A 13,809-nucleotide genomic window follows, 5' to 3' on the forward strand; every position below is an offset into this window, starting at 1 on the left:
ACAATGATCTATAGTTGTTAATTTCTGTGCAAATGGTCTCTTGTGGAGATTTGTGTTATTGACAATCATACCGCATCTTCTTTTTATATGTAAGGTAAATATTTGTGTTTGTCCTTTTTCATGTTCTTGTGGCATTGGTATAATAGTGATAAAATAACACCAAAAAGTACAAATATGACACACACTATTTTAGGCGGTATCAAACACATAAAGGAGTTAACTTTTTGGCTTTTTAATCATATACACTACAGTATGAGTAACTAGAAATTAAGAAAGAGGGACGAAAGATACCAGAGAGACAGTCAAACTCATAAATCGAAAATGAACTGACAACGCCATGGCATCAGCTGCTCAATGATCAAAATTATTTTTTGTCAAAATTTTATATATCTAATGAAAATATTCTCGTAAGTTGTGTGATTAAAAAACTAAGTACAAAACTTGAATACAAGACCTAACCTTTTGATGCCCAGACATTTAAGGTGACACTAGGGTTACAATGGTCGTTTTATATGCCACCATTTTTTGTCCGAGTGTTTCATGAGTTCAGTAATCAGCTGTGACGTCAAATGTCATTGACGTACTGATCTTCTGTATGTTCAAGGTTGGAAAACAAGTTAAAACGATTAAACGATGCAAAAGATCGCATGAAAAAAAAACATGAACTAATATTCACTAGTTTGAAATTCAAAACATCATTATTTGTGTGCACATAAAAAAAAAAACCTGTTCATTTCATTTTATTAATTCTGAATCATCATTGCATGACACGTAATATATTTATTGAGTGAGAGGTCATTTTCACAGTAAAGATACGCCTTTGTACTGAATAACCTCTTTCTCTATGTACAACATATAACATTTTTATAGACGTTTTCTAGTCTCAAGTTGTTCAAGAACCAGAAACGGAAACTAAATTTTGTATACCTGTATGCAGTTTATTAACATGATAAATATTGAAGAATAAATCAACTTTTGATTAAAACACTGTTACGTAATTAATTCTTGATAAATTTGTTATTGGTGATTTTTTTTAAAGGGAAGGGGGGGGGCATTGTGAAATTGTAGGATTATAATCAGATTAAAATATTGTCTGTGGAATAAGATTAAGTTGTATTTTCAGGATGTTTGCTGCTCAGTTTCAAAATAAATAACTTTGTATAAAACTAGTATGTATTGATAGGGAATTAATTGAGGAATCAAAAAGGCAAAAAAATATAGGGGTCAATGTGCTTGTTTTCGAGATATTAGCCATTGGAAATTTTGGCGGGAAAATGTTCTCTCTTGATTTTTCATAGCATTTGAATGAGCTACGTTCACACCCACAATTATTAAACCGTAAATAAGTCCTACCATTTCACCGTTTTGTTTGTGTCAACTAATATAAAAAAATATGGTATGCTTGCCAATGAGACAACTCTCCACAAGAGACCATTTGACACAGACATTAACAAGTATAGGTCACAGTACGGCCTTCAACAATGAACAAAGAACATACTGCGTAGTCAGCTATAAAGGCCCCGAAACGACAAATGTAAAGCCTGACACACAATTTATCAAACTTTCCCATATTTTGATATTAACGCTCGTACTCAATCATGAAGAAAGGGGTCGTTATTCTCTTACACATTTAGAATATTGTAAAGTGATCAAGGCTCAAGTAATCTCTTGTTTGAATTTTAATCAAGAATTGTTCATGGTCAGTGAAATGTTTATAATTTTAAATACTTGACTTCTTTTTTGTTTTGGCATTTCATTGATGGATATGTCTGGGTAATGGATGGGCTATAAATAAAATAGGAAAGTTTAATAAATGATGTTTTAGGATTTGGATGACACAAAAATAAACCCCGAAAATTCGATGAAATAGTAGGAACTCGGTGGCCAAGTGATCTAAGTAGTTACTTCTTTAATCACTAGCCAGTCAACACTTGAGTTGTTGTGAGTTCGAACCCCGCTAATGTGGGTGCACTAGACTCCAATCTTAATTGACTAGGATTGTCAGTTTTCCTATCGAATGTCGGTGGTTTTCTCCGTGCACTCTAGCTTCATCAACTAATTAAACTGGCCGCCCTGAAATAGCCCAAAAGCGGTGCCTTAAAAGGGGGTAAAAGCACCAAATATCAAATATGAAATCTAATTGTGAGTATGAATGTATGTCAATGAGAAAGTGTCTTTTGTGGAACCAGATAAACATTTACAAATTCAATTTTTAATTAGTTTCAAAAATAAAAGCTTATAAATTGGCTTCGGGCAGCAGTACATGTTTTTAAAGAATGAAGATGGTCTGTAATCCCCCCTAGTTCACGGATAAGACTTACCATTAGTAATTAGATAAAACCCCTAATTACTACCCTGATACATAATTATGTCATTTTGTATAATTAATCAATAGATAGATAGTTAGTTTATTAATTTAATTCTAAATTCCATTTTAAACCGTAGAAAACCATGCAAAAACGTTGTTGACGTCACGGTCACACGACTAAATTATGTCTATGGGCTCATAACAAAATAACGTCAGCCAATCAGAAGACGCGTTACATCCAAAATTAAACTATTTACATATATCATAACACATAAATATATATCAATGCCATTCTTAAAAGAATTATGAGAGACAAAAAGTAAAAATTTCATCAAACAATAAACGGACTTTATAAAAACTATGTACATGCACTTATTAAAATTTCTAAAACAAATTACAAAAACTTTACAGTCTAAAAAATTATCGATATAAAAAACGTCTCCTTCTGTCTAAAATAGCTTTGCAGGTTTTGGCACATTTGTAAATAACATTAACGTTTTGGCAATCCAACACAAAAGTCAGTTTCTCACGGTTCGTAAACATGTTAAAGTTCTCATCTACACTGCTTACATTTGTTTGAAGAAGTACTAGTAAATATTTTAAGAGACAATTTGATATAATTTTCTCCGCAAACAAGCTGAACTTTGGTCATTGCCATGATTTATATTACAGACAGTTTAAAAGTACTAAAATATTTAGATATATTTATTCATGAATACTCGAAGGACAGTTTACTATACCTATACTCTATTTGATTAAAATTACAGTAAAATCAATATAAGGTCAATCTTTGCGTGACAGATTTAAAGTCTTAGTTGTTTATTATATTCTACACTTCTTAATGATCAATTTTCAAAAAGTTTTATCATGAAATTCCGCTTTTACCTCTATGAAAAGGACACATTGACTAGGATGGTTCTTAACGACCCATGATGGTGTTGCACGGTCGGTCCTTAAAGGGGAGGTTCAAAATGATAGGAATATAAGACTGAACAATTTCATAAAAATTCATAATATCAAATGCTATATATCCATTAGTAGATATGGGTAACTAAGTCATTATAAAATAGCATTCATTTTTAGTGTAAAATTGTTTGAACGTTAATTAAGCTCAAATTAACAATTACTAGCACTTCTTTGTGATTAATGTAAGATAACTCTGGTTACTTTTCCCATCATTTCATCATTATGGGGAGATAATTTTCATGTATAGTCTTTTTCATAAAAGTTAAAATGCTTTATATAGGTTATAATTATAATTTCTCACTAAAACATTTGACATTGGAAAGGTGGTAGTTATGGTGTTCGGTTTTTGAGTTTGTGCGTATGTGTATCTTGTGTGTGTTTGTGTTAGGGATGTCACAGCATACATGTATTTGTCTATAAGGAATCAGACATCAACAGTAAAAAACACACGGTTACAAAAATAAAAAGAGCAATAACAAGAATGTGTCTATAGTGCACTGGTACCCCACTCGCACTATTATATTCTATGATCGTTAAATTGGAATCAAAACTGTAATTTGGAATTAAAATTAGCAAGATCATATCATAGGGAATCTGTTTACTAAGTCTGAAGTTGATTAGACTTCAACTTTATCACAAACTTCCTTGACAAAAAACTTTGTCCTCAATTGAGACAGACGGACAAACGGAGCCAAATACCGAAAAACATAATTCCCTTATGTGGGACAAAAAATGTAATACAATGAATCTTAATAAAATATATTTCCCTGATTACGTTTTCCGTATATGTGCGATAAATAAACTCATCACCGATACCAGGATTGATTTTTTTTTTGCGCCAGACGCACGTTTCGTTTTCTTAAGACTCACCAGTGACGCTCGAATAAAAAAAAGTTATCAAGGCGAAAAAAAGTACGGAGTTGAAGAGCATTGAGGACCAAACTATTGGTAAAGTTTTGCCAAATACGACTAAGGTTCTGATTCCAATCTATTCCTGAGGTAGAAAAGCCTTGTGGATTTTAATTAGATTGGTGACACAATATGAGGATGATTACTAGATGGACGTTATAAATTCATTGAGCTTTTCTACTCTTGCTATTCTCAAGCTCGTACGTTCAATAAAAAAGGGAATACAAAATGATTAGATGTGATATGATTGATAACGACATAATTATCTATCAGAAATTAAATGACGTAGAAGTTTAGCAACTATCAGTAATTGTACGGCCTTCAACTATGAACAAAATAAAAGCGCATCGAAATTAAAGATTTATAACAATTCAAACGATAAAAAGGCATGGATTATGTAAAAGCACAATAAATAAAAAAACAGACATTATAAACAGCAACATTTGTCTTCAACAGAATCACATGCATATATAGAATGTGGCGGGTTTGAAGTGTTTGCAGGTGCGTCAAACCTCCCTCTAACATTGAATTGGGGTATAACATCAGAACAAAATATAATGTTGTCGACAGGAGCATTGTGTATAACTCAATAATTTATCATAGATACCAGGTTAGAAATTTTGTTCGCCAGACGCATGTTAAGTGTAAAAAACCCCACATCATTGATAAAATTGAGAATCGAAATGGGGAATGTGCCAAAGAGACAACAACCTGACCATAGAAAAAAAACAACAGCAGAAGGTCACCATCAGGTCTTCAATGTAGCTAGAAATTCCTGCACCCGAAGGCGTCCTTCAGCTAGCCCCTAAACAAATATATACTAGTTCAGTGATAATGAACGCCATACTAATTTCCAAATTGTACACAAGAAACTAAAATTAAAATAATGCAAGACTAACAAAGGCCAGAGGCTCCTGACTTGGGACAGGCGCAAAAATGTGGAGGGGTTAAACATATTTGTGAGATCTCAACCCTCCCCCTATACCTCTAGCCAATGTAGAAAAGTAAACGCATAACAATACGCACATTAAAATTCAGTCCAAGAGATGTCCCAGTCTGATGGTAGAAGACGTAATCAGGAAAATAAACAAAATGACAATAATACATAAATAACAACAGACTACTAGCAGTTAACTGACATGCCAGCTCCAGACTTCAATTAAACTGACTGAAAGATTATGATTTCATCATATGAGCATCAGGCACAATCCTTCCCGTTAGGGGTTTAGTATCATACCATCATAACATATATGAGAAGAACATAACCCGTGTCATGCCAACAACTGGTTTTTGAATAAATGTGTTTAGTTCCGATGCAAAGACCCTATAAGTGAATCAATATTAACGCCAAAATACGCAATCTTTAATGACCTGACAACAGTATCGTAACTATATCCCTTCTTAATGTAAAGTTAAGAAGGCCAAACAATAAAACAGTACTGTTGATTTTGCTTGATGTATTTTCATGTTTGTCTTTTCCAGAATATCTAGACAATGATGTACACAATATGAATATTTTTAAAACAATTATTAGTTTGGTTACTTTTATATCCATCATAGTTGTTCTGTAGGTGGTCTTGTTTTATGTTCAAATTCAAAGTAAGTACATTTTTTCAAGATATAACTTCCTGCCATTGAGATATTAATAACATTCAAAGGAGTGGAAAGGCACCTCTTGTGTGGAACTGTCTGTTACAACGTCAGGTTCATGAACGTTGTTTTCCATTTGTTTCATATGTAGTTTGGTCTTTTGATTTTGCCATTTGGTAAGGGGCTTTCCGTTCTGTTTTGAGTTCGGTATTTTTGTTAATTTTTACTTTACACATAAACTGTAAAGAACATATGTAAATAATCTAACTTTTCGTCGTGATCCCGTCTTTATTGACTGTCTCTGTGTAAATCATAACTCGTGTTGTCTGTATATGATTAATTGTAATTGTCTTTGCTTTGTTTCATACTCTCCAATAGGAGGCAAATAAATTATAAATAAAAAAAAAAAAAAAAAAAAAAAGTTACTAAATCAATCCAGTCTGCAGCAAACCTGTTGATTATAACACTTAATCTACGGATAAGTTGTCGCAATCTCCCTCCAGTATACCTGTTGAGGATTATAAATCAAGCATTAATTAGTTTTATGCTTTTGTAAAGTGTGATAACTCAAAAGAACTTCAAGTACATTGGCATGTCAATATTATTTTCTTCAAAATTTGTTTTATTTTGTATGACATACTTCCAAAATATCCAAATTTTGCAGATAGATATTAAATACTCGTTGATCATTTGCATATGACAAATTATTACTTAATTAAATATAGGGAAGAAGTAAAATGAATATGGAATTTGTTTGAAAGGCACGAAACACAGATGGATTTGACATGGATGTATATCATAAACAACACTCACGAAATATTTCCATAACTGCAAAAAATATTAACCTGTTATTTTCAACTCTTATTCATTTTCTTAGTACCATTCCTTATTTATTACTTGCTTTTAATTTTTCAGATACATTTCTATACTACCAGAATAACCAGAATAAACTGTCCTCTGTTCGCTCATCAACAGATACAGAGGTAGATATTCTTGATATTTTAAAAACAACACGATTTAAATTTCATTCGTCCGGAGTACTTTTCTGGACTTATCTATCTTCATCAGGAAATCTCAAAGCCTAATATTTTAAATCCAAAGATATAAAATGAATCGAAACAGTTACAGCGGATTTAATTGAGTGAGAAGGCAAAGGTAATATCTTTGGTAAGCTTGCTTGTTAGCTTGCTTGTAAGCTGAACCGTGAAGTCATTATAAGGTAAGGTAAACTACCCTCCTTTCAAAGTAGCCTAGTCCAACAGACAGATATATTGGTTATCTGTCGGACTATTCTACTCTGAAAGGAGGGTAGTTTACCTAACCTAATAATGACTTCACAGGTCAGCTAGCAAGCAAGCTAACCAAATATATCAACTTTGCCTACACACTCAATTCAATCCGCTGTAAAGAGCTTTATGACAAACAAAAAGGATTTACAAAAGTAATCAAATCCATGTAAAATAAACTTTGCACGAGGGAGTTGAAACCTTAGTTTCCTTAAATTTAGAATTGTATAAACGGAATATTTTAAAATGCTTTGTTATAAATCATGTCAGAATCGAAGTACATGTACTGACTGCTTAGCTGATGATACATTCTGCTTACTGATAACTGAGTTGATTTGTACTTCGATAACATGTCCGAAAAGAAATTTTCGTTTTGTATTTAGCCGAACGTGCGAAGCCTGTATAGCCACTCATCGGTAAAAAATCTACTCATCGGTAAAAAATCTACTATCATCGTTTTGAATTTATACAATATGTCAAACTCTAAATAGTGATAATTAAAAATGCAAAACAACACAATAATCGATCTGCCAGCTGTATTTAATCACCAACATGATAATGTTTCATACTTATGAAACACACAAGACAAAATACGGGGGTTACTATTTTTTTTAAAGATATCTCAAATTTAAAATTCATTAGTGAAGAAAAATGTTTCCTAATTGAACATGTTCGACACTCTCTCTATATATTTTTTTATACCAATAGGACATACGAACAACTACTCCAAGTCGAGCCCTACTACCAAGATTTAATTTAGATGAAATATATCCAAACTGGACAGAAAAGGCATCACTGATGAAATCACAAGCAGATACGAACAGACGTAAGTACATGTATTTTCTGTGTAATTTGACAATGTAGTATAGGAAAAAACCACTATATCATGAAATATTGTGATATTAACAAAGATTAGAAGAACTAAAAGTGACATGTTGGAGAGTTGTTACATTGGCAACCATACTTAATCTTTAAATATTTATGTAGAAATAATAAAAAAAAAATAATGAAACCTTTCTCATGTTTCTGTTCGATAAAAAGGGCACAAACGATATCAAGAGGCAATGAAAATATCATTAGTATGACAGACATATTAAACCAAATGTAAGATGTTTGGGGTCAACTTTGGTTTTACATTGGTTTCTAATGTTCAGAAAAGAAACTGTTTGTATTTGAACATGGGTATCAGCATTTCGGTTTGGAAATGGTTGCCGGGAGGGAAATTGAAATCTTTGAAGATGAGCCTTAAGGAGGAAAATTTGAAAAGATTTCCATGTTTAAACGATATTTTTGGTGCGTTCGAAGCGCTTTTATTGATTTATTTTAATCAGGAAATTTTACATAATCAATTTGAAAGACAATAATCTATAGATAATTCAATACTTCAGTAGCTATACATGCTATATAACCAGTAGAAACCGAAAAAGAAAAGCCAAATCTGCGGAAGGTCAACTTTGCTTAAGAAGAACAGAACCCTTAGTTCCTTTAAGTTAATATCGTCTTTATTTGTCAGCCACGTGTTTTTAACACATGTATATTATATATCGTGTAAGTGCCAAAGAATCGACTGCTACATATGTGTAAACTGATGATAAATTCATACTGTAAACCAACTAGTTTAAGAAAGCAAATTAGTTTCGCGAATTTCGCGATTAGAACAAAAAGTCGATTATAAATCGTCGTTAATATCATGAATATGTTAAACTTGGACATTGCCTTTCTTTTTTAACAACATCGCAAAATTAAATCGCCTTAAAATGAGACAGAAAGGGCTAAAAGCAAAGTTTTCCGCCAAAATAAATTGATTTACAGTAATAGCCGCCTATCAATATATATATTTACCATGTTCTAGAAAATTGTATAAAATCACAATATAATTTGTAGATCAGAAGCACTTTGATAGTTGTGTTAAGAATATTTAATTTAATTTTGGATGTAACGCGTCTTCTGATTGGCTGATGTTATTTTGTTATCAGCCCATAGACATAAGTTTGTCATGTGACTGTGACGTCGTCAACGTTTTTTCATGGTTTTCAACGGTTTAAAATGATATTAAGAATTAAATTATAAGAAATGACCGTAATTGTTTTTTCTGTCTATTCGAAATAACATAAAAAAATGTGGTGCACACTGTTGAATAACCCGCTATACGCTTTATTCATTGTGTACCAAATTTTTTTTATGTTATTTCGAATATACAGAAAAAATATTACTGTCATTCCTTAATTAAAATATATATCTTTTGTAGGGTATTTGACTATAGGTCTAGTGACAGCAAAGCGACCGAACAACACCGTTTATCTTTATGATACTTTGAGCTCTCTCATAACAAGTGCTAATGGTGAGGAATTGCTAGATATCTATATCATTATTTTACTGTCTGATTTTGAGCAAGAATGGAGAAAAAACATATCTTCTACAATTCAAAGTAAATATCCACAGGAAGTTAAAACTGGTACCATTCGTATAATTGGGAGTTTTGATTGGATGTACCCGAAATTAGGAAACCTCACTCATCATTATATAGGTCATTCGGAATCAAAAGTGAGATGGAAATCCAAACAGAACATAGACTTTGTTCTTTTGTGGTTATATGTGTTCAAAATGAAGCTTTCAGAGTATTATTTACACCTTAAGGACGATGTTACTACCATCGAAGGCTACATAAAAGTTATGAGAAATTTTATCAATAGCCAGAAAAAAAGATGGACGTGATTAGAGTTTTCAGAGCTTGGGATGATAGCAAAATCATATCGTACACAGGACTTAGAGGCACTTGCCAAAATGGTAGCTTTATTTTACGAAGAACAGCCTGCAGATGTGACGTATTTAAACTTTAATCCTCAAATGCTTCAGTTCAGTCGTATCATTAGAAAACCAACTCTTTTTCAGCATATAGGGAGAACTTCTTCACTTCACGGTAAAATAATGTTAGTGAAGGATCGATTCTTTATGGGAAATTTTCGTAAGGAATTAAAGGGAGATAATCCACCTGCAAAATTATTGACGAGTTTAAAAGTGCATTCAGGATATTTACCAGAAAACGCGTACAACGCCGGTTTTGGTTATTTTTGGTCCGAATCTAGTCCACAGAAAAACGATTATTTTAGAGTTATATTTAAGAAACCTCAAAGTATACAAAGAATCGTTGTAAAATCCGGAATAGATAGATTTCCAAAAGACAAATTTTACAACGCAGGATTGGAAATTAGTTCCGAGGTAAATAAAAAAAAAAAGACTGTATAAACTATAAAGAAATAGGAAAATTTTTGAATGGAACAGTTGACGTTCGGAATGTTACTAATCCATCAAATACAATAATAAACAGCTGCGCCATGAGCACATGATACGCCCGACGTCTTGTGTGGAAGTTTTATGCAATAATCATAAATAGTTTCTGAGAAAGTTTTAAGCAATAACCATATATTGTTTTTGAGACACAGTGGGACATGTGAAATCCCCAACCCTGTTTTTTTTTACAAAAAACTAAATTTCACTAAAATAAAATTTTGAATCAAAACCAAAAAGTATACAGATCTTTAGATTAATATAACAAAGAAGTGTGTAAAGTTTTAAGCAATAATCAAAAATTATTTTTGAGATACGGCGCAACATGTAAAAAAAACCTCCCATGTTTAACAAAATACTCAATAACTCCAAAATAAAGTTTTGAATCATCACCAAAAAGTATACAGATCTTTAGATTAATATAACAAAGAAGTGTGTAAAGTTTTAAGCAATAATCATTAATGGATTTTGAGATACGGCACAACATGTAAAAAAACCCTCCCCCTTTTTTACAAAATACTTAATAACTCAAAATTAAATTTTGAATCATCACCAAAAAGTATACAGATCTTCAGATTAATATAACAAAGACATGTGTAAAGTTTTAAGCAATAATCATAAATCGTTTTTGAGATATGGTGCGACATGTAAAAAACCCCTCCCCCTTTTTTACAAAATACTCAATAACTCAAAAATAAAATTTTGAATCATCACCAAAAAGTATACAGATATTAAGATTAATATAACTAAGAAGTGTTTAAAGTTTTAAGCCATACTTAAGAATCGTTTTTGAGATACGGTGCGACATGTGAAAAAAACACACCCCTGTTTTAGTTACAAAGTGCCGTAACTCAAAAAGTTTTAATCTTATTTTCACCAAAAAGTATACAGATCATTTGACCATTATAAAAAACAACTATGTTAAGTTTCATGAAATTTGGATAAGTCGTTCTCAAGTTACGGTGCGACATGTTTACGCCGGACAGACAGACGGACAGACGGACGGACAGACGGACGGACAGACAGACGGACAGACAGACGGACGGACACCGGACATTTGTATACCATAATACGTCCCGTCAAAATTTTGACGGGCGTATAAAAACACATTGCTTTCAAATAAGAGTTTTACGACCGCAGAAGCTTTGGGTAATAATTCAAGAAATATCAGTTTTTCTCTGGCATTAGACAACTTCTAGGAAACTAGGATTTCTGAGCTTTTATCGTCATAAAGCGCGTGTACTATGAGCAATTGTTGTGTCTCCTGCAAGGCAATGGGGAAGTTTGTGAACTTCCGTCAAACGAATACACTCCCATTCACCCTATTATGTGTTTATGAAGATTGTAGTTTCTTAACTAGTTCTTTTAGTTTTCACTACCATATGATGGAAAAATTGCAACAATGTATAATATGAAAAAGATTTTATGAAAATATTTTGTTAATTGAATAGGATAAAATCTACGACTTGCATTACACAATAATCGATAAAAACAACCTGATGTTCAGAGAAATTGTTCAGACAAATAAAATAAATATGAGTTAAGAGAGATTTGCCAATTACATAGTTTAGAGTTTTTACGTTTGGTATCACAATTAATCATTTATATGTAATTATCTATTTCTTTTCGTGAAACATAAGGTATGATTCTTTTATCTTCTGAAACACGCATGGTTTAGGATATGTATGCATGATTAATGAACTATTGTGATAAATGAAAAAAATATTAGTCTCTCTGTCCATCTTTTTTAATTTAAATTAGAAAGTTTCAAATCGCAAACAACATAAGAGTTTAGAAAGCGGTTATTTTAAGGACTTAAATAAGGTTAATATTTTGAGTATATTGAAAAAGACAAGCAGTGTGATAATTCTTATTCTATTTATGAAATGAACAGACGCTATCAAATATTCAACAGAATACTGTAATAGACAAAACACGTTAAGAAAGACGAACAGTCCCACCAACATTACATAAACACCAGTCAGAAAACCAAATATTGAGAAAAACGAATCCATCACAACCGAAAGTGAGTTCTTGGTTCTCGGTCATTAAATTTTACTCAGTACTCAGAGTAAACTCAATTCAGTGTTTTGATTGGTTGGTTACTGAGTCTCAGTACAATAATCGTACTCGAACTGCAAAGCCTGGTGTTTAAGAAGAGTAAACGTTCACTATAAGAACCCGTCGTTATGATCGTAAAAGGGTATATTATTGATAACTTGTAAAGAAGTTAACAAATGACAGCTGACAGAGGGTTTACACGAATTATCATTGTTATGATCATTATTATAAATTAACTGTTTACATAACTATGCAATTATTGAAATACTAATTGAAAGCATTTCTACCTCAGGACTAGATTATCCTAGCAGTATTTGGCAAAACTTTTTGGAATCTTTGGTCCTCAAAGCTCTACATCTTCGCACTTTAAGTGGACTTTTAAGGGTTTTTTTTATTCGAGCATCACTGATGCGGTTTTACAGACAAAATGCACTTGTTGTGCAAATACAAAATTTGAATCCTGGTACATGTATCTATGATGAGTTTATTTAGCTACATATATTGAACAATTAAAATGTACAAAAGCAAATGGTGGTGTGTTCTCAGACAATTGATTAAAGCTCAATTAAGCTTATGTATCTGAACTAGCAGCATATCACCGAAAAGAAAGGGTCTATGATACACATGCTGTGGTCAACTACAATTTTGTCTTTAGCAGCGTATCTCAGAAAACAGTCGCGGAGATATTTGACCTAATTTGTTCTTTCGAGTAGTAACAGACACGAGTAATATCATGGACCTCGAAGACAGGATAATGAGTTGCTCAGAAATTAAGACGAACAATAAGTTTAAGTAAATGTTTTTTATCCACCATTTTCTACACAAGGGAATGCATTTACCACGCCGGGAATAGGACAGTTATTTACTATTTGTTAGACGTGTCAGAGCTTTTGCCATTTTTTAAGTGACTTCCGGAGTTCGGTATTTTTATTATTTTACTTTTTTTTCACAATAATCTGATTTTTTGATCTAAGCATTGTTCTTTTGTCCTCCTAATATAATAGTAAAATCACAAAAATACTGACTTGAGGAAAATTTAAAACGGAAAGTCCCTAATCAAACGGCAAAATCAAAAGTTCAAAGACATCAAACGAATGGATAGCAACGGTCACATTCCAAATTTGATAAAGGCATTTTGTTACGTAGAAAATGATGTATTAAATCTAGTTTTATAGCTAGCTAAACCTCTTACTTGTATGACAGTCGCATTAAATTCCTTTATATTGACAACGATGCGTAAGCAAAACAAACGTACATAATATTTAAAAAGTATCACAAATAGGGCTACAGCAGTCAACATATTATTATAATCTTAATCACTATAAAACATAACAAATAAGAATCACAAAAAGGCATATATTTAAACACAATAGAAAAAAATGTAAATGAAGAATACAAAAA

The sequence above is a fragment of the Mytilus galloprovincialis genome, chromosome 14, assembly GCF_965363235.1.
Source record: "Mytilus galloprovincialis chromosome 14, xbMytGall1.hap1.1, whole genome shotgun sequence".
NCBI lineage: Eukaryota > Metazoa > Mollusca > Bivalvia > Mytilida > Mytilidae > Mytilus > Mytilus galloprovincialis.